Source organism: Ornithodoros turicata, chromosome 3 (assembly GCF_037126465.1).
Source record: "Ornithodoros turicata isolate Travis chromosome 3, ASM3712646v1, whole genome shotgun sequence".
In the NCBI taxonomy this organism is placed as follows: domain Eukaryota; kingdom Metazoa; phylum Arthropoda; class Arachnida; order Ixodida; family Argasidae; genus Ornithodoros; species Ornithodoros turicata.
Genome location: NC_088203.1, coordinates 63,590,033 through 63,611,259, shown reverse-complemented (window position 1 = coordinate 63,611,259; position 21,227 = coordinate 63,590,033). Strand labels below are relative to the sequence as shown.

Below are 21,227 nucleotides of genomic sequence, written 5' to 3'. Positions count from 1 at the left end.
TAAGCCAGCCTCCAGCAAGTCCCTCGCACGCGCAACACGCGCTTCTTATTATAATTAGGTTCCATGCCTACTGTAGATTAGAAGGAACTACATAAAAAGCACAGTTGCAAGATCGTATTTTAATTATGACTGAACTACCCCCCAGTCCCACTACAGCAGCACCCCATCATCTCACGAAGGTTGAACCAGCCCACGAAGCTGTCGTTATACTTCTTAATAAGTTTACCTCCACCCTCTCGCAGATTTTAAACCTGACCAGTTGTGGCTGACCACGTGGGGGGGGGGGGCACCAACCCCTTTGCTTGCCTGTAGGATGCACTCACTGAATGTCATCTTAATTGTGTAGTTCCCATATACCTCTTGTTTTAAACAAACTACGTTAACAATGAATAATTAGCTTAGTTATGAAATCAGAAATGTGCCATAACCGTTCATCCATCTAAGGATCTTAGTAAACAACGAAATAATAATAAGATTACGAAGATTAATTCTTTATGGATAGTTGCACAATTCTTACTCGATCCTGCAAAAGCGTATACGAAGAGGGGAGTCAAGTCCTGTAGATCTCATAAACAAAATACAGAGAAGCGTGGACCTCCACGCGAAAGCTTGTACAAATTAAACTTAAACAAAAATCTTCAGTGTCGGCTTCTGTATTTTGTTTATTGGATCCCTGCAAGGATAAAACGATAGCTCGATTCATACATGGCACAACATTGTTCAAATATTTTTTTTCTTATTACGTTTTAAAGTCGACAAGTAGGACACCTCGCTATCGTCTGCCTAATGGAAATGGTTGATGAGCCAATCGACTCCTTCCGAAGTGCGAGGAGACAGTATATACTTAAACTTCAGAGCGCTAAGAGCGTAACCGAAAAAAAAAAAAAAACAGCTAGAGCTCTGACCTTCGACAACCGATCGAAAAAAGAAAAATGCACCGGCCCCCGCCACAACATCGTTGCGAATTGCAAGGATATGGCATAGCTAGTATTGAGAAGTGATTATGGACAGGGTGCTAAGGGCGTGTAACCGACAAAAGGCTTACCGCTTCGAAATTCGACATCCGACGCATCATGGGGGAACATCATGATATTCATTGTAGAGATTTCATTAAACATGCTTGGACTTGCAGTCGACCAGGCTACCTCTCCCCATTAATCCGTTTTTGTGTACGACACGGATTAACTCTCGAGAAATGATAAGATCACTTTTTCCGTATTCCATTAAGATGTTGTTGTGTTAGCGACGCTTTGCATATTAGACGACGGGATGGCTGAAGGTCACGCTGTTTCCACTCAGACTGTGATATCTCTTCTGCTGATTTGCATGAGCACGCGAGCAAGTCGAATAAACGCTCGAAGATACACGATGTTATTGCAATAGCAAGCATTTGCATATAAGACAACTCGTTGGATAAAGGTCGTACCTTTTTACTCTAGCCGGTGTCGCCTTTGCAACTCGAAGACAGGAAAAATAATTACTATGCGATACATGTTGCGCCGCAGGAAAAAGAAGAAGAAAAAAAGACGCAGTATACTAATGACAGCTACCTCCATGCTGACTGCTTTGATTTCTGAACAGAGCGAGCCAGCCCGGGTAAAGCCGTAATTACCTCTCAAGGATAAACGATAATATCACTTTCCTCATCACGTCTTTGGGGCGAGACGGTCGACGCTGCAGTCTCATAGGCAAACGAAGCGACTTCTATATAAGACGGTTCGTCCGCAACGCTTTCCGGACTGAGCTGGAATGCCAAGTGAATGCCACTTGATTGTTTTCAGGTGGATTCACTTGACATTCCAGCTCAGGTTTTTCCGTGCGGGTGTTTGACTGGAAAAGCAGACTAAGGTGAGTACATGCTTTTTTCTTTTCTCTTGTTATAAGTTCTTCCCCTGTGAGCGTGCAAGGTCACAGCCATTTATGGAATGCATGTACGTGAAAGAAAAAAAGAAAAGAGGTTCATTCCTTCCCACTGCCGACATGCAAATCTTTGTGATTTTAAAGTGCACCTTCTTAGATCGTCGCAGTAGATGAAATGAAAAATAAACGATTGCAAACAGTACAACATTATTTTTTTATTTAGGACATTGCATTGCGTTGTATGTTTTGGAGGACATTGCTAATTTACAAGTCGGCTTCACCTAACTTCTACGTGCGTTGCGGGAAGTCAACGTTAGGAAATGCTCAGTCTTGCTGGATTGCTTGTTTCTTTGCATTTCAATTCAGTGGAACGGTGTTTTTTTTTAATTGTTTGACTTTGGTTCTTCATAAAACATATTTTCCAGTTCATCGTCTTTGTTGTAACTACTCCGACGAGGTTGAAGGGCCATCTCACATTTTGGGCTTGTAAGATCGACTTCTTCTAAGCTTTTTTTAGCTTCTCTCTTTCATTTCATGTTCGGGTAACAACAGAACACTTCACCTGCACATCAATGGCAAACAGGTCAGAAAGAAAGGAATGTGTCTACCTTCATTTGTGAGATGTAGCTAGTCTTCGCCCAACTCCTACGTGCATTGGGGGAAAGCCTACTTTAGGAAATGTTCAGTCTTGCTACTGCATGTTTCTTTGCATTTAAACTTAGTGAAACGGTGTTTTTTTTTTATCGTTTGATTTTGGTTTGACATAAAACGTATTTTCCAGTTCATCTTCCTTCTTTTGCTGTAACTACTCCGAGGAGGTTGAAGGGAAGAGTTTGAGATCTTCCTTGACAACAAGGCAAAAATGTGTGCTATACAATGGAGAAGAGGTGGAAAACTTTTTTTTTTCAAGTTAATCCACTCGGGATTCCAGATGAAGATTTTTTCTTCGTGAGAGTGTTTGACTGGAAAGACAGACTGTGGTAAGTACATGGATTTGCCCTCCTCTTTTGCAATACATATATATATATAATGCTTTTCTATGAACATGCAAGTCATTTATGGAAATGCAAATATGAGGAACGACAAGGTTTCATGCCTCCCGCTTTCAGTGGCGACATGCAGGTCTTTGTGATTTAAGGAATGCTTTCCTAGTCCATCACAGGAAGTGAAAACGTTTGCAAACAGTTACATTTTTTTTTTATTTAGATACAAGGACAGTGAGATCACTGCCCTTTTAGATAGTGAGATTCCATAGCCAGAGTGATGTCGACCAATTGTTCTGCCAAGAGAGTAAATGTTGCTTGGACAGCGGCGAAGTTTTAACTCACGTTCTAAGCACAAACAGCATACATCTGAGCATTCGTTATCGTAATAGGTCCTTGTAAGATTGGCTGTCTCTAAGCATTTTTGCAGCTGGCGTGTTTCATTTCGTGTTAGGGTAACACCAGAACGCTTCGGTTTACGGTTTTCACTCCAAATGCGTACCACAAGCAAGTCAGAAGGGCACGAATGTACATAAACATATCTTTCCAGTTCAGCTTCTTTGCTGCAATTGCCCTGATGAAGCTGAAGGGAAGAGGATGGAAGCTTCGTTAGCTCGGTGATCACCACAACAAGCAAAAACGTGTGCCACACAACGGAGAAGAGAACACACAAACATCTATCCATGTCTGTTCACTCACAATGAAATGAGAGGGCTTAGTACAAATGTACATTTTTATTTCCCTGATACACGAGCGGTGATCATTTTTTTATGCTCCATTGTGCACCAGCCGATGTTTGAAGAGGTCAAGTGTTAGCTTGCTGATGTAGCCTGTTAAGTAGTGCCAACCTTCAGACTCGGCTTGTTCCATGAAACAGACTCTCGGCAGCAAGATGCATAGCGTCAACCTCGTCAGCATATGTCAAAATTTCGTCCACGTGACGTGACCATTCAGCAAGTAAGGCGAAAGGTGATTCCGAGGCAAACGTACAGGCGGTGTGAACTCTGGCATACATTGTTTTTGCAGTTTTTCAAGTAACCCTGTCAGGAGGTTGATCTGGCAACGCTTGAAACAACACCATATCCGTCACAATTTTAAAAGCTTCCACGAGCGAAGTTTTGCCTACTTGTGTTAACCCACATTCCAATATCTCCTTGTAGGAGACGTGTTTGAGACGACACACAGGCTGCATCCGAAATTCGTGTGTGTAACCTCTTCTCCATCTGCCACACACATCTCCACCTAGCACAGGCTGCTCTTCATCTGCGTCTGATGATGACGACCATGCGCCATCAAGCCGAGGATCAACCTCAGGCCATGTTGTGTCATCGGCGGCTGACTTGTCTTGACTGGTCATTACAAACCAAGGTAATTTTCTGCGATCCACTTCTTGTCCAGACTGCCAGTGAACTGAACCAAGTACTGAAGCTTCCCATTTCTAACTCGTCGTTTTATGATCTTCTCTACTTTTGGAACCTCTCTCACTCGTACAATTTCACTCTCATAAAACCCACCAATGATGTCTTCATTTTTAAGATCACGTAATAAGTACGTGTTAGGATACCCTAACTTGATCGCTCTCACCACAAAGAGTTCTGACGTAAATGACCCTAAATAACGTTTTATTAGCTGATGTCTGTATTTTGCAATTCTCACTACGTCTCCAACACTGTAGCGCGGCTTTTTTGGTGGTCCAACCGGGCTGGGGTACAGTCTCTCTCGGAAAATGTGCTCGTTTTCTTTCTTTACGTCCACTGGTCTGGCAGAAAGCGATCTGTGTACGCGATTGTTGTAAGCTTTCACTACTTGAGGTAAAATGTTCACATATCGCTTGTGACCCTGGAATGTGAAGATACGGTACAGTGTGGTCACAATTGTTCGCTGAGATCGCTCACAGATTGAGGCCTTCATAGGTGAATTTGTGTGGATGAGCCGGATCCCCCTTGCTTTCAGAAACTGTTGTACCACCTTGTTTGTAAATTCTGTTCCACGATCTGTGTGCAAAAGCTTGGGTGTCCCAATTCTTTTAAAGGCAAGTTTAAAAGCTCGAATAACCTCGGGAGATCGTTTATTACGAATAGGTACAATGGCAAGAAGCTGAGAGAAAGCATCTATACAAAAGAGCAAATAGCAAAAACCATCGTTCTGGTTCTTTAGACTTTGCAAATCCTTTAGGTCAGCCTGGAATAGTTCGCGAAGTCCAAGTGCAATGGTTTTTCGAAACTTCGTGGGTCGCTTGTATTCCTTATGCAAACTGTACACATCACTTGTCTCCAGAAATTTAGTGACTTTGTCCTTCTTTTCGCCAATGGCTCGAGCAAGTCTCTGCACTCCACCAAAGCTGCCGACATGTTGCGGGTCATAGTAGGCTGCCATTAGTACTTCTTCCTACTGCAAACTCTAAGAGCATCGAGTGATGGATAAGCGTTGATTGTAGCTAAAACGTCTCCTCTCATCCAGGGAGGTTGCCTGTTGTGAAGTTCGTACTTGAAAAGCTCAACAATGGATGAGTGTGGCACCACCTTTCCGTGACAGATAACTCTTCCGTACTCGTCGTAAGCCAGAACCGTTGTCATCAGCTGAAGCATAGCTAATACCTTTTTATGATGTCTTGGAGGGAAGTGTGACAGTATTTTTTCTTCTTCGAAGTAGCCTCTCTCCTCGGAGTTCAGTACGGTGTCCATGTGAGCTGTCGTGCGCGCTTCGCGGCTCGTGTGAGCGGTGGTGACGCACGTCGAGGTGTGGAAGCTTCACTTACGGAATGAGGTGAAGGAGTGGCCAGAGTTTTCTCTGCTGTATGTTTTTGAAGACGAGATGGGTGCACAATAAGTGCTGGTAAGTTTAGCTTTACCAATAGCGGCAAAATCCGATCAAAATAGGGTAGTCTTTGAACATTTCTTGCTTTCGTCACGAGATAGTATACGAGGTCAATTATATTAGTATTGTCTACTCGCTCACCATCGACAATTATCTGAAATGTTTTCCTATCCCATGAGATCGTTGGTTCCAGAAGACGTAATAGGTTTTCTGATCTGATTTTATAGCCACTGCTCATGAAATCAACGACAGTATTACTTTTTTCCTCGGTCTGTGTTTCTTCTTCTCTCGCTGTTGTTGAACCCAGTGTAGGTGTGCTCTCACTCACAGTGGGATGTAGCAAGGAGTGAAGATATTGGATTATCTCTTTTGCTTTGATATCGTCTGGTTCATCTTTCTTCAATATCTGTGGGATGGGGGTTTCCCGGTAAGGCACAAGCTCGTATTTCTGCATCGACTACACTCCGATTGCTTTTGCTATCGCCCTTCCACCTAAAGTCGAGAGGAGACCCAGCAAAGGTGGCAAAAGGAACTGTAGAAAACCACCAGATTGTTGCAATACCTTTCGAACTTTCTTCACTCCTGTAGTGTCTCGTTTTGCCAAAAAGCGGATAGGTGTTGCATAAGGTTGCAACTGATTTCTCACTCTTGGAGCTACCTTAATGTTTCCTTTACAAAGATTCATACAAATCTCTCGAATAGCAGTTAGTTGCTCTCTCGTAGCATGTTCCAGGAGAAAATAACGTTGCTCCGGCAACTTTGCATCAGCAAGCAACTGAAGAAAATGAATATTCTTCTTGACACGTTTCATGTTTTATATACTATTTGTCGCTGGTCGTCTGGAAATATATTAGTCCACACCCTAAATTGGTCTGAACAGTTTTGGGATAGGTCAATTACAAGGTATGAATATGGTTTCTTGCAAGCATCTTTATATATACTTGGCAGTTCACTTTTCTTTCGACCAAACAGTTGTCGTGAAAGTATTTGCATTTGGTCCGCAGTGCGGGCGGAACGACATAAAATTAAGGCACTGCTGTTAAACTGAATGCATCTATACAGAGGATCATTAATAAATAAATATTGTGTTATGAAAATAGCTGAACAGTTGAGGTGGTGACAGCCAGCTACATAAAAATTGCAGATTTCTTTGAGCCTTTGTTTGTCGGCTAAGCAATCATCAAATATAATTAAAGAATTTCTTACAGTATCAAGATTAGTAGGAATATCCTGACTGAAGGTTACCTCTGGAAAATTATCGAAGATTGGTTGTTTGTACAAGTATATGTACAATATATGATCAAATAGTTTGTCGAAGACAGCAGCTCTATGTTTAATTAGACGTGTAACAAGTGTCGTCTTTCCACTCTGGCTTTGACCTGATATGGTCATTGAGACCGGAGTGGTAAACCTATGAGGTCCAATCTCAGCCATCTTTTGCAAACGAATGAAGCATGCTATGAAATCACAACATTACATAAAGGAAGGTTACAGCAAAGACGAGCCTGTACATCACTCTCAGATTGGCTAAACTGAAATACAGACATTCAAGGTTGTAGACATTCAAGGTTGCGCACAGCCGTGTTAGTTATCAGACCAGGAGCATTCTATAATGGAAGGTTACAACAAAAAGAAAAGACAAGTCTGTGCTCTAAGCTTGCCCAAAGTCGAAGTACACACGTTCAAGGTTGTAGACATTCAAGGTTGTGCACGCAGGTATGTTAGTTACCAGACCAATGACGTTAGATAGGACACGCTGAAACATGTCTTCACGTATAACGTTGCAAGGATGTAGACGTTCAAGGCTGTGCACACATGTTAGAGAGCTGCATGCAATCGCTATATAAGAGCGGACATAGAGAGTGGTTCTTCATTCAGAACGTCAGACTGAGGAGGTGTGTTACATATTCCTGTGGAAGATGTAAGAGTTTACAAATCTATTCTTCTCTTTCAGTTCATTCTATACAGCAAGAGGAGAAAGCAAATTGTCATCATAACAGCGAAGCCTCCATAACACAAGTAAGCTATGTCATCCATCATGGAAAAGTTGGATAAACTGAAAAAATGTGGTGACGGTGAAATTCAGAAAATGAGCAACATACCCAAAAACGAAAAGTTCGAAGTGCTGGACATTCAGAAAATTGACACTATGTATGGCGAGGCAGTATACGTGGAGCTCCGCATGGAAAACGACAAGCCAGTGAAAGTGTATCTACCTGGACGCTTCAAAAAATTGTCGGAGGAAGAGCTAGAGGAAATGCGACTGCTTCCAAATCTCAAAATGGAGAAGAAAGAACGGTTTACCAAAGATGGTAAAAAAGTCATTTCGCCAGATATTATCTTCACCAATTCGAAGAGAAAGTGATGAGATATGGTGACGTGTCACTTATGCTCCCAGCACGAACGGCAGTATTATGCAACAGCATTAGGTCTTCAGATTCACTTGGCAAATGTTCACAATCTTCAAGCCCCCTGCATTCCTTTTTGTGAGACTTTGTGCACACTGCGAAACTATACTAATCGGTTCGAGCTACATTTACACGACAGGGACGTTAGCGGACATAATGTTACAACCTTTTTTCACGAGTACAGACAGTACATTGATGATGTCTTACGACACTTTGGTTTCCCACTGCGCTATTTTGTATTGCTTAAAGTGGAACTTGGTCGTCACACGCCAGACGATGAGTTACAGCTCGAAATTAGTTTCGTGCCTTCCAAAGTAGTGACAGTATGGTCACAGGCAGATGTAGAACCTTCTATCACTCAGTGACTGCTGAAATAGCACAAAATTTGGAAAACCTCGAAGTAGAAGGTTCAGGTTTTTTTCTCTTTCGCATTCATGCCTGTATCATGAACATTGGACGTTTGATGCCTCAACTGATTGGATGTGCCCAGTTTGAGTTACCGCAAGAATTGAAGCATAAGTTTCGTTCTCTGTTGTGTGTGGACTTTGGTTTGCATGAAGATGAGCAGAACATGTGTTTTGCCTTCTCTGTAATAGCTGCACTGCATCCTGCAACTGGTTATCGCAGGCGTAGGGCATCTTCATACAGACCATATATTTCTGAGTATGTTTTTCCGAAAACATTCCCGGTAGCTTTCCCAAAAGAGGTTGAAGCATTCGAAAAAAATAATGGTATCAGTATCAATGTGTACGCCTACGAAAGGGAAGACAAATCTCTGTACCCCATCAAGGTTGTCGATGACGAGCGTGAGAAACATGTGGATCTGTTGCTAATCGACTCTCATTTTCTGCTTATCACAAATTTTAATGGATTATTTCAACCTAGCGGACAGTTTCATTGCAAGAGGTGTGTGATGGGCTTCTCACCAGACAGAATCCTCAGTGATCATTTAAAGATGTGTTTGCATCAGCAGGTTGCTAAGACAATTTACCCTAAGAAGGGAGAGACGGTAGCATTTCCCGGGGAACATCTCATGTCGAAAGTCCCTTTCTACTGTGTATATGATTTTGAAAGTGTTTTGTCACCTTGTTTGGAGGAAACGTGTATGAGGATCACTGTCCTTCCTCATTTTGCCTTTTGGTAATACGTGCATCCGACTCACACGTGTTGCAAAAGCATCTTTTCCGTGGTCCTAATTGTGTCACAGTATTTATGGAGCTGCTGCGGAAATTGCATGACGAAATTTTAGGATGGATACATGCTTTTGCACCTCTAGAAATGACCGAAGAGAATGAGCGTCAACATACAGCAGCCACTCATTGTAATATCTGCAAAGAATCCTTTGCTAAAAGACAAAAAGTTCGAGACCATGACCATGTAAGCGGAGAATTTCGACAAACACTATGTCAGACGTGTAACCTGAAACTGAGAGTGCCACCCAAGATTCCAATCATTGCACATAATGCTAACTATGACATGAGTTTTCTCCTGTCTCATTTACATCTGCTTAAGAAGTCAGACATCAACGTGATTGCCACCAGCTGTCAAAAATTTAAAGCAATTGACATCGGCTCTTATCGATTCTTGGACAGTTTGAGTTTTCTGAACGCAAGCCTTGAAACACTGGTGAAAAATCTACGTGATAAAGGTGAATCCAACTTTCAATGCCTTCGCCAGTTTTTTCCAAATGAGGAACACTTTCAGCTGGATGTTCGTAAGGGGGTCTTCTGTTATAACTTTGTCACCAGTTTTGAAGCCTATGATGAGCCTTCGCTACCACCTCGAGATAAGTTCTTTAACATTTTGAATGGAACCGAAGTAAGTGAACAAGACTACAACCACGCGCAGAATGTGTATGAAAAATTTCGGCTCAAGAGTCTTGGAGAGTATTCGGACTTATACCTTTTGACAGACACACTGCTTTTAGCAGATGTGTTTCAGAACTTTCGAAAGTGGACACTCGATGTGCACAAGATTGAACCGTTTCATTTTGTATCCCTTCTAGGATTAAGCATGTCTTGTGCACTAAAAATGAGTCAGGTAGAACTAGAACTAATTAACGACCCCAACGCGTACCTGCTCATCGAGAATGGCTTACGAGGAGGTGTCACACAGTGCTCCCTGAGAAAAGCAACTGCGAATGTGCCAGGAACAGAACAGTTTGATCCCAAAAAAGAAAAAAATTAACTACATTGATGTAAATGGCCTGTATGGAGCAGTCATGAGAGAACCATTGCCTTACGGAGGATTTGAGTGGCTCACTGAGGAGGAAATTGTTAACTTGGATATAGCTCAGATACGAGATGATACCCCTGTGGGTTACTTTCTTGAGGTAGACCTAGTGTATGACCGAGCAACTCATGAACGCCACAGAGATCTTCCCGTTGCCCCTGAAAAAATGTCCGTTCGTTATGAGCTATTGTCAGACTATCAGAAGGCGCTCATGAAGAAGTTCAATCTTCCACAGAAAGCTACCGAAGCAAAACTGTTGCTAACATTATTTGATAAAGAGAGGTACTTTCTCCACTATTGCAATTTGCAACTGTATCTGCAATTGGGGTTGCGTCTCACTAAAGTTCACAGGGTTCTCAAGTTCAATCAAAAGCCCTTTCTGCGATCCTATGTCGACTTCAATCACGAACTTCGGAAGCGAGTTACAAACGCATTTGAGAAACAGCAATCAAAGCTAATGATTAATAGTGTATATGGCAGGACATGTATGCAAGTCAGGAAATTCGTAAATTGTCGCCTCACAGTAACAGATGAGCAAGTGTTGAAGCTTCTACGTAAACCAAACTTGAAACAGTTCCGCCCTCTGAGCTCTCACGTCATCTTGTTCCAATTTAGTCAGTCTGTTCTTCGCATGAAGCAACCGCTGTACCTGGGCTTCACAATATTGGAATTGTCTAAGCTGAAGATGTTTGATTTTTATCATAACCATCTTCTCCGTGTAGCCCCTGATACACGACTGCTATACATGGACACTGATTCTTACATTGTGATGCTGAGTGACGATAAAGTACTCCACGAACTAGCTGACGAGCATCTAGACAACTCTGGATATGACCCTGATCACCCACTCTATTCGACAAAAAACAGGATGGTACTAGGAAAGTTTAAAAATGAGCTTCCTCGTGATCACATTCTTGGCTTCTGTTGTCTGAAGCCAAAGCTGTACGCCCTCGATCTGTGCAGCAAAAAGCAGTACAATCGCGCTAAGGGTGTTAAACAATGTGAAGCACAAAAACTCCACTTCTCTATGTACACGAATGCTCTCGAGCAGGGCACAATGCATAAAGTTAAACAAAACCTCATTGTGCACAAGGACAATTCATATTCAAGCAAATTCATATATCCTTTAGAGTAGATCGATCGTTGAAAGTCAAAGTCATCTGTGTACTGTTGTCCACCAACATCAAGCACAGCTCTCTTAAGCTTGAAATTTTCAAGTTTAAATGGATTCCTTTGTCTGTTACCCTGGTAGGCTTCACTTCTAACCATCAATACTGTCAGCTTTGAGGGAACTCGTTCACTGTAAAGGTCATCGAAAATCACTTGAGATTGATTTGGAGCAATTGTCCTGTACTTAATCTCTAATCCTCGAAGGAGGTATGATGCTGGAGTTGTCTGAAGTCTTCGCTCGATGCCGACGAGTACACTTGGAGAAACCTGCACACGTCGCAGGTACAACACAATTCGTGAAAACTCTATAGTGTGTTTTTCAGTCTCGCTGGCAGGTGCAAGAAGTCGAAAATCATCTGTGTTCTGACGAAGGACAACTCTTATGTCGACTCCATTGAGAAGAAACTTTTCCTGTTGACATATATCACTGAAGATAGGGGAATAAAGATCGCAGAGTGTCGAACCTTTGGTCCGTTTGTAGCGTGCGAAAATTCCTTTTGCCTCAACAGGAGCGGCAAAATTTTCAGATTCTCCCACTGGATCTGGCTCGTAGAGCATTGCAGAGAGGGTGTGAGTTTGAGTAACATTATTAGCATTTGTTATTATGTCCAAGTATGAACGATATGCATAATTTTCGAAGTTAGAAACCTGTGACGAATTAAGGTAGACGTGGACATGATGAAAGAGCGAGGATGCAAATGCTTGCACAGGTATCACACTATCTGGTGTCACTGTACTGCCAACTGTACTTGATGCTGTATCTCCATTTTTCCGTACAATTTTGCATTGAATGTGTAGAAAACTAGACTGCAAGTCAAAGAATCCACCTCCGAGACCTGGAACATTATATTCGATTACACCACTTGCTGTAGGGGCAGAAACTGGAAAAAACTCCACATATTCTGACTTCTCCAAGGAAAAGTTTGTTGGAGGAAGAGAAAACAGTTCCAATTGGTTCGTGGTGCAGAGGCAGGAATTCTTATGTACTATTGCGATGCTAGACATTTTCTGTAGTAAAAAAATCGACCTTTCTTCGCTTCTTCAGGGATTTTACTGACCGACCCACCCTCTTACGTTTGCTTTTATTGTTGACAGATTGTTTTCTTTTCCTTCCTTTTCCTCTGAGCCTCTGAAGCAACTCGTCACGTGTTGAATGGATTGTACGACCAACTCCTTTCCTTAGAGCTTCTCTAAACGTTGATCCCTGCTTAACTTCTTCTGCTATGTGTCGTCCAGTGTCGAGGAGCTTTTGACTCACGTAGGGAGCTACCTTCTTCGTTAGTATAGGTATAAACTGCTGCACTAAATCAGAGAAATAACCAGATCCGACTTGATAAAGAGGAGCTGAATAATGTGGCAGTGGTTGATCACGTTTGCCCATACCATAATGTGCTATGCAACAGGGTGCCTGTGTTATATACATTTTCGAAAATGCAGTGTCACTCCAACACGTCCTGAGCCGGCAATGAATGGAATGAAATCACCTATCTCGTTTGCCAGTTCGATTTGAATGGTGGTCAGTTCTTTTGCTATCACATATTTATAGTAAAGATTAGTGAAAGAATATGAAATCCCTTCATTCCGACTCTGCACTCTGAAAGGGAGTAAATGGAGAAGAGGTGCCGTGGTATCATATCCTCGATGATGTCACTGTAAATAAAGATATAATTTTGTGCTGGAAAAAGACAGACATCCCGCTGGGCTACAGCAAAACTTGAGAAGGTTGTCCTTTTTCCGAATCCAAGCATCAGAGCCAAATATGGATGAAATGTGACATAACCCTTGCTACGACCTTCCAGCTGACAAACTCCATTGTATGGATTATAAAACAAAACACGTGCACTTTCTGGTAGCCCTAGCTTTGTTCGGTATGCATGATTTATTGCATCAACTAGGTCCTTTCCCGACTCGTAATACCCTTCTGGAATTTCATATTTTGTTGTACGTGAGCGGTACATGATTAAAGTAATTTTTTCTTCTGTATCCTCTTGATACTTCAATACTTTTACTGGTTGACCTTCATCCACTTCCGAACATCCAATAATCTTTTCAGGAAAACCAAGCTTGGCAGAGAGAGCTAGGCTCAACTCAAGTCCGGTATTGAGTGGCAGTTGTAGCTCATAATGTCCAGTGACACGTAGAATCCTTGCTTGGCTTTTTAAATGTTTCGTTAGGAATTGTCGAATTGGTAAGATAATGTTTTCTCCTGTGCGAAACTTAATTTGCTCTGTTGTGAGTGTAGGAGCAAAGAGACTAGTTTCAGATATAGCGTTAACAGTGTCCGTGACGTTCTTAATTGCAAACGGGACATTCACCTCTGTCAGGGCAACTTCCCACTTCCCATCTAAGTGCACGGGATGACCAAGTTTAACTCTGAACTTACTCATCGTGTTATTAGGAAATACATCGGTGGAAGCATTTGAGAGTAAATTGATGTAGAACTGGTCTGCCATTTTTTATTGTTCTGACTAATCTCCGTTTGCATGCACCGTTTTTATAAGACTGAGGCGCGTGCCCAGTCTTAGTTATTTACATAGTAGGTGTGCATGCAACCTAATTATAATAAGAAGCGCGTGTTGCGCGTGCGAGGGACTTGCTGGAGGCTGGCTTACGATATGGGGGCTGGTGCCCACGTGGTTAATTCCTCAGATGACAGTGAGGTCGGTATCACTCTGACGTGGTTTACTCCAACACAGTAGGGCGTGCACCTAATTATAATATTAAGAAAGGCATGTTGCAGGGATGGCTTACCAGATGGAGTCGTGAAAGTGGGCTGGTGCCCACGTGGTTAATTCCTCAGATGATACAGTGAGGTCAGTATCTGTGGGCTGGCGCTCACGTGGTTTAGCCCTAATTAACATTCGCAAGAGCGGGATGGGGCGGGAACGGTGGCGGTCTTGTTTGTTTATGCTAAATACGCTAGCTAGCGTATCTAGCAATTGTTTTGCTAGATAGGCACTGCTAGATACACTAGGTTTTCTGACTACTAGACTCGTACCCTAGACTGCCTCCTAACATCAGAAGTTTTTGGCACAAAAGAGCAATCCTTTCACGGTCATCAACAAAGCTAAACATCTCTTTGGTTTCACAGAATACTCCGTCCTTCATTCTAACATATGAAGAACAGGTACGTACCACCCTCGTGTAGTCAGAGCTGTGCACAACTGTCCCACCAATGCGTGCTCTGAAAACTTTAGAAACAGTTGGCATAACAGCATACCTCTCTGTCAAGGCAAATTGGAGCTCATTTGCCAATCGAGCAACACTCTTTCCAGTGCCTAAGCTCTGTGTCAATAGGCCGGGCTCACTGAAATGTGTGATACGGTCCAGAACAACTTTTAAACCCAACGGAATCTGAATATGGTGACTCAGTTGATGAAACACTGCGCTCATTAGACAGCGCTCAGCGATTTGCATCGGCACACCTTTAGCTGCTGTAACAAGCTCTAGCATTCTGCCATTACCACTTTCGAATGTTAACATGGATATTCCCAAGAGTGGGCCTAGCATTTCTACGCTTTTAGAAAGATGCAGAAGTACATGAGTGTTAATCGTACATATAGAGCTACCATAGAGTGAAGATGATTCACAAACAAATTTCAGGAGCAGACGACCAGCTGTGGTATGTCACTACCAGTCACAGATACCTGCAGCAGGAGACGCACTCCTTCAGTAAGAAGGGACGCATGGCAGCATAAAATACAATAACCAATTCCTGTACTCAGATGCCTTCCAGAATGCTCGCTCGCTGACAGGCCGCACCAGCTTTGTGAACGATATGGGTGGGGCAATATTTGACAGCCTTTGATCTACTTTGGACACATGATTCCCAATATAATAAGGCGACCCAGATCGTGAGAACCATAGTTACACTCTGTTAGTGTCTTGACAACCCCAAGCAAGCAACAATACATATAGTCTGGTGGAACACCCCAAACTAGGTCCAGTGTCTTCAGTTTCACCAGTGGACTTCCCAGTTAACCACGAACGTCTAAGGGACATCTAGAGGATGGCACACCGTGGATATTTTGGATATCTAGTAGACATCCGGCTGTGTCCAGCTAACATGGAATGGATGTACTATGGATCGTCGGAAGCTCATCCATAACTGTATAGATAGATATCTTCTGGATGTAACAGCTGGACATTTGCACATCCAGTGGAGGTGCTTGTGAGACATTGTGACGTCTGATGTACGTCCTGTCGATGTTCCTACCGGATTAACATACGACAATATATATAGACCAGATTGCAAATCTACTTTTTCAGCTATTTTGTGTGCATGAACAGCGCAAATGCCGTAGCCGCGACCGTACCCCACTCGACACGGCTTAGGCATTTCTCAGTAGCCTCTGTTGGCGTACTGGATGGAACATATACTAAAATACGAGTAGTTCGGGATGTTTGTTAAGTGTAGTGGGGCCGAAAACGTTTGTAACGGTGACGAGGATGTGTTTCTGCAATTAACTCGTACGTCTGCAATGAGTCAAACTGCCCGCTAACATTTCTGATATTCCTTGCTAACAAATATTGTGTTTGTAATTCAGGCTATTGTCTATGATGAGGTTACCTACTGAGTGGAGCTGTCAAACCGACAGGTTTTCTCTGTTGGTGGAAGAGTGCTACGTAGATACTTTGCAGAGAGCAGGACGCGAACAAATGGAAAAACTTGCTTTTACTTGTTCTCCAATTTCTCACGTTCTCGCAAGATAGATTCGCTTCCTTCTAGCGCTATACGTAAAAATTACTATTGAATTGATAGTCGAAACAACGTTTCGTAAACGTCCCAGTAAACCACCGATGTCCCATGGACGTCCTGAAAAGATCCCGAAGTCCTGATCCGCGAAAAATGTCCCAATGATGTAAATAAGACGTCATTCGAAACGTCCTAGCGTTGTCTAGCCAGGATGTATTTTAATGATATCGCTGGGACTTCGAAATGGCGTCCCGATCGGATGTTGATTTAGAAGTAGAATACAAACATACTTTCTATGCTCATTATATTTTTGTATCCTTATGATAACGTTCAACAGCGTGCAGCAAGAAACTAAAACAGTGACACTAATTTTTATCCGTGTTACCGAAGTGGCAACACACAAAAATTATTCATCTGGATTTACAAGGAAACTCCCGACATGGTCCAAGCTTTGCAGATGTACCACAGTATCTAGCTTCTGTTTCCTTTTACTGTAGTGCTAATAAAGGTAGTTGGGAAGGCCGAGAAGACCTCGATATCTCTTGCAATATCTCCATGTAGAACGGAACACACACAACTACATCTCCAGATGTGCTTCCCTGCCGGAACGAGAAGACATAACATCATTGAATTGTCGCCACAATTCCAACGAGATCCAAAGACAAATCAGACAGTCAATTCGTTCATTATGTAGCCGTCAAGTACAAGTTCCTCACTGACAGAATCAGGGTTTTTAAAGAGAAGCTATACCTTCGCGACATCATGTTCCACTATGTTGTGTGGCGAAGACCGTACCCACGGAATAAAGAAGCAATTCAATGAATTGGCTTAATGGATATAAATGCTAAACGCTGATTTCCACTTGATTTAATGTAATCCAACATGTTTTGTACACACTGCACCAGTTCAAAGAATGCGAAACCAATTGAAGGAATTGGCCTAGACTATCAATAAAACAACAACTTTATTTCTAAGGTTAATAATGAGGAGTTTCGTCGCTAGTGTGGATACCCGAGCCCACTGGCATAAAATGCGATGAAATGTGCCCCTTCACCATAAGGATCGAAGTCCTGACGTGTCTAAAAAGACCAAAAAAGCTCTCATAACAGATTGTTGATGGGCTGGATTTCACCAGGGGCCAAGCAATTTTCATAGAGATAGAAAGGGTGAAATTCCAACTGACTAAGGATCTGAGAGAGCGCGGTTCGGGAAGGTTGGTAGCATGGACAAATAAGAAGAATGTGCCCAGGTCCCTACGGCACCGTAGTGACATCATCGGTCAGAATAGATCAGATATGTATAGAGATTCCAACTGAGCACTGCACATGCCACTTGAGGTGGCGGTTGATACCGCGGCGTCTTTTAGCCATCCAGTGATGGTTTAACCCCATCAGAGTGACATCGCGGTGTTTCGCGATGGGTTCCCGTGTCTAATATCTTGGCCTGCAGCGGCGATATCGGGATGCTGTTTCTTGTGACGAATTTCCCTTCCATCCCCCTACACGTGCACCTTGCGGCTTGTGAGAAATCCTGGCGGTTGTCCAGATATTTGAAAATTCTAGGCAACCGTCGGTGCTTCTGACACCTTCAAAGTCTTGTAAATCCCTCCCGGACTGTTGGATCGAGACCAAAATTCAGGTCCGAACGGGCCTGGATAAGCTGTGTGATCGCGCAAATCACACAGGAACTGATCTGTAGTGGTTTCGAACTCGTAGGCGGAGACGCGTTAGTAAAATTCGTTTTTCCGAACTTCAGTGCCCTTGTTAGAAAGAAGTTCGCCTCAGACAGGGTTCATACTTGGAGAATCCACTGTTCCCGACGCGGAGCACGTGATAAAATTCACCGCGTCTCTCTAAATTTAGCAGTTCTCGAGTTAGAGGATTCAGCGTTCACACTCCTCCCAATACATGGGACCAGCGGCTTCCCCGCCCCCCCCCCCAAAAAAAAGCCTTCCCGTTGCTGCCACATGGTCATGTTTGCCTTCGTTATGAAGGTCTCAATGTGCTCTTTCCAACAGCGTTTGTCCCGCAGGCGCGCGATGTTCCGTTCTCCCGATATCAGCTTAAGGGCATGACGAGCTGCGAGGCTGGCTAGAGCCACCCTGAAACGCTTCCCACTTTTCGGTGTCGTAAGTCGATTACCCGCTGTCCGATTTAGTCGAAATTTTGTGTGCGCGTGCTCTGTTCCCTGCTCTACAACTTTCCAATTGAGACCAGCCGTCGATTTCCAGTGGTTAAGACGTCATTCTCGAAATTCCTGACACCGACCACCGTTCACCGATTTTTGTCCCTGTCTTCAGGCTTGAAGCCCACGGCGGATCCGACTTCCTTTTAATGGGCACACGCACTCGACATGGGAAACGCGTAGAAACTTGCCGCATCTTTCTATCCCTCTCGGTTCTCGAGTTAGAACACCGTGGCAATGGCGGTTCTCTGATACATGGGCCTGGGGCATTTTTTTCGATATCGGGTTCTTGCTGGCGTAGGAAGGTGATTGAGATGTGTTTTTGAAGAGGAAAACGTCCTCTTTCCGATAGCGTTGGTCCCGTCTTCGCGCGACTTTCCGTTCCCTTGCTACATTCCGAGGAGCGCCTGGCGCTGGGGCATGGCCTGGCGGGCAGGTGGCCTTCCTGCCGTTTCTGCGCTGCGGGCGGCGTCCATTTCGCTTGCAAGCTTCGTTGCGTTCGCACGCCTTTTTCTGGCTCCCGTTGTCTCGCGTTCCGTCGTTGCTGTGGTGCCCTGGACTGCTGTGAATGTGTTTTTATGCCCTACTAGTGTTGCCTGTGGGTGCTTTTATGTGTGCACCCTGGAAGATAGGTCCAGAAGCCTTGCGATTTCTTATATTAAAGGTTAGTTCTATGTTTGTACGATTCGTGCAACTTTTGTTTGGTATCATTCCTAGCGTGTGGGTTCAATTACTTTATGCTAGCAGTGTGATTATTACCCTTTTGATTCATATTTCCCTATGCTTTATCTTTCAGCCAAGTGTACTCGTGACCCTACCAGCACTTTTCAAGGTGAAGATGCAACATCGTCAGTGGCCCCGTTACTAATGTCTAATCTATGAATTTCAGATACTTTCGACGTATTCATTGCGGTGAACAACGCGGTTGGGACAGCACACTCACGACGTGGGAAGGTCACAGAAATGTTGAAAGACATCAGGTAAGTTACGCTAAAGTGCGTTTCAGAGCTCTTCAGTGACTTGTGTTTACTGGGAAACAGATTGGGCATACGCTTCAGCCGTGCAACTTCGTCATGTGCTCCACGGCTTTACGGCTGTGCCACTGTATGTAAAAAATGCTGAGTGATTTTAATAAAGAATTTGCAGGGAAGTACAATGTGTCGCACCTTGTTGACTCTTTTACAGATGTGTGGAAACGTCGTAGCGTATGAATGTGAATTATGGATCTCCATGTGGCGTCGCCCGCGTCATTTTCAAGATTTTACCCGTTTTGAAGGTACGTAGTGAATGTGCGAGGCATTCACGTTCCTACTACGTGGTTATCCATGCGTTTCCCGTCTTCGCAGGCAATAGGGCTGTTGATAGAGAGAATGCTAGGCTACTGCAGACCGCAACCATAGGCGCTGTGTCTAAAGGTATGCGTATACGTCGATGCGTACTTCACAGTGACATTTTGCTGTAGCAGTGTTTTTGAAATTACATTTCTTGCAGGTTAAGCTCACATGACGCGGCAGGGAAGGGAGTCCGTGGCGAAAAGTGAAAATAGCTGAAGTTGGATAGCGTTAATTTTTGCGCACGAAAGGCAAGCTGGACACATCGCAAATCTCCAGTTGTACGAAACACAGTGCAGCATGGTCGTCGGTTATGCCAGTGCTTCAACATATGTTTCAGCGTCGCACTTCGGACATTGCGGGCATATACCTTTAAGTTTTTCCCCTTGTGGACCGATGCTGTGTGTGTTCATGGACATCATGTTTTCAAAGACATGTAAGTTCTCAATAATAATGAAAAAAAAATGCTGGTCATGTTACGCTGTGATATAATACCTGGTGACGTAATACGATGCTATGACGCTCAGTTTCATACGAAATAAAGTGTTTGATCTAATGTTCTAATGTTGCTTGTTTGCGCCACTGATACGCACCGCTGTGCGGTGTTGATGTAATGTTCAGAGAACGCCAGTAAGCCTGGCTAAGGCACGGGAAAAAGGTCCACTAGAGGTCCGTAAAAGGTCGTCATTGACGTACTGTGGACTTCCTTGGGACGTGCGCGGATGTTATTTTGGCAGTTCTGAGTACGTCCCAAGTATGTCAAAATTATGTTTCAGGATGTCCTCAGGATGTCTTCATCGTCCTGAGGGTAACATCATGTAGACGTCCTTGGGACATCGGTGGTTTACTGGGGTACGTGTACACTATCGTATGTTAATCCGGTAGGAACATCGACTGGACGTATATTAGACGTCTTAATGCCTCACGAGCACGTCCACCGGATGTGACAAATGTCCAGCTGTTACATCCAGAGGATATCCATTTATACAGTTATGGATGAGCTTCCGACGATCCATAGTACATCCATTCCACGTTAGCTGGGCATATCCGGATGTCTACTAGACATCCCAAATGTCTTAGATGTTTGGATCTTTCTGGTATGTCTAATAGACGTTTGTGGTTTACTGGGTTGGTCCTTTGAAGCCATCAGTAGTTCTGTTCCTGCGCCTAGCCAACAGCATCGCCTTCAGAACCAAATCATGTGTCCTGGCAACAAGGCGCTCTCCAGATTTTGGTAGGTACCTCATGGTTCCTGAAACAAAGAAGCCAAATACTTTTAATCTGATGAATGCATGATACATAAATCAACAAGGGCCAGCATCTACGGGGCCGGTAAGGCAAGTCAGTATGAACCGGCGCCAACACACACTTTTCAGGAGTCACGGATACGAGGAAGGTTGGGCACAAATTTCCCTCTTGTTCCCTCCAGAAGGGAAAAGTAGACACCGGTATATTACAATACAAATTATGTGTATTGTAGGTTACATACCATTGTCCTTACACATGTATTCAAATTGTCTCTGAAAAGCTACACATAACCTAGTGT

The 21,227-nt window shown here is 43.5% G+C and overlaps 2 long non-coding RNA genes across 2 annotated transcripts; both read left to right on the top strand.

Moving 5' to 3' along the window:
• Positions 1-930: 930 nt before the first annotated feature.
• Positions 931-8,240, top strand: LOC135387211 (uncharacterized). The gene is made up of 4 exons (XR_010420942.1): positions 931-1,848; positions 2,642-2,840; positions 4,004-4,211; positions 7,615-8,240. It is a non-coding gene; the product is annotated as an uncharacterized LOC135387211 (long non-coding RNA).
• A 10,923-nt stretch (positions 8,241-19,163) lies between these two features.
• Positions 19,164-19,734, top strand: LOC135387210 (uncharacterized). Its single transcript, XR_010420941.1, has 3 exons — positions 19,164-19,182; positions 19,240-19,330; positions 19,391-19,734. It is a non-coding gene; the product is annotated as an uncharacterized LOC135387210 (long non-coding RNA).
• Positions 19,735-21,227: the final 1,493 nt, after the last annotated feature.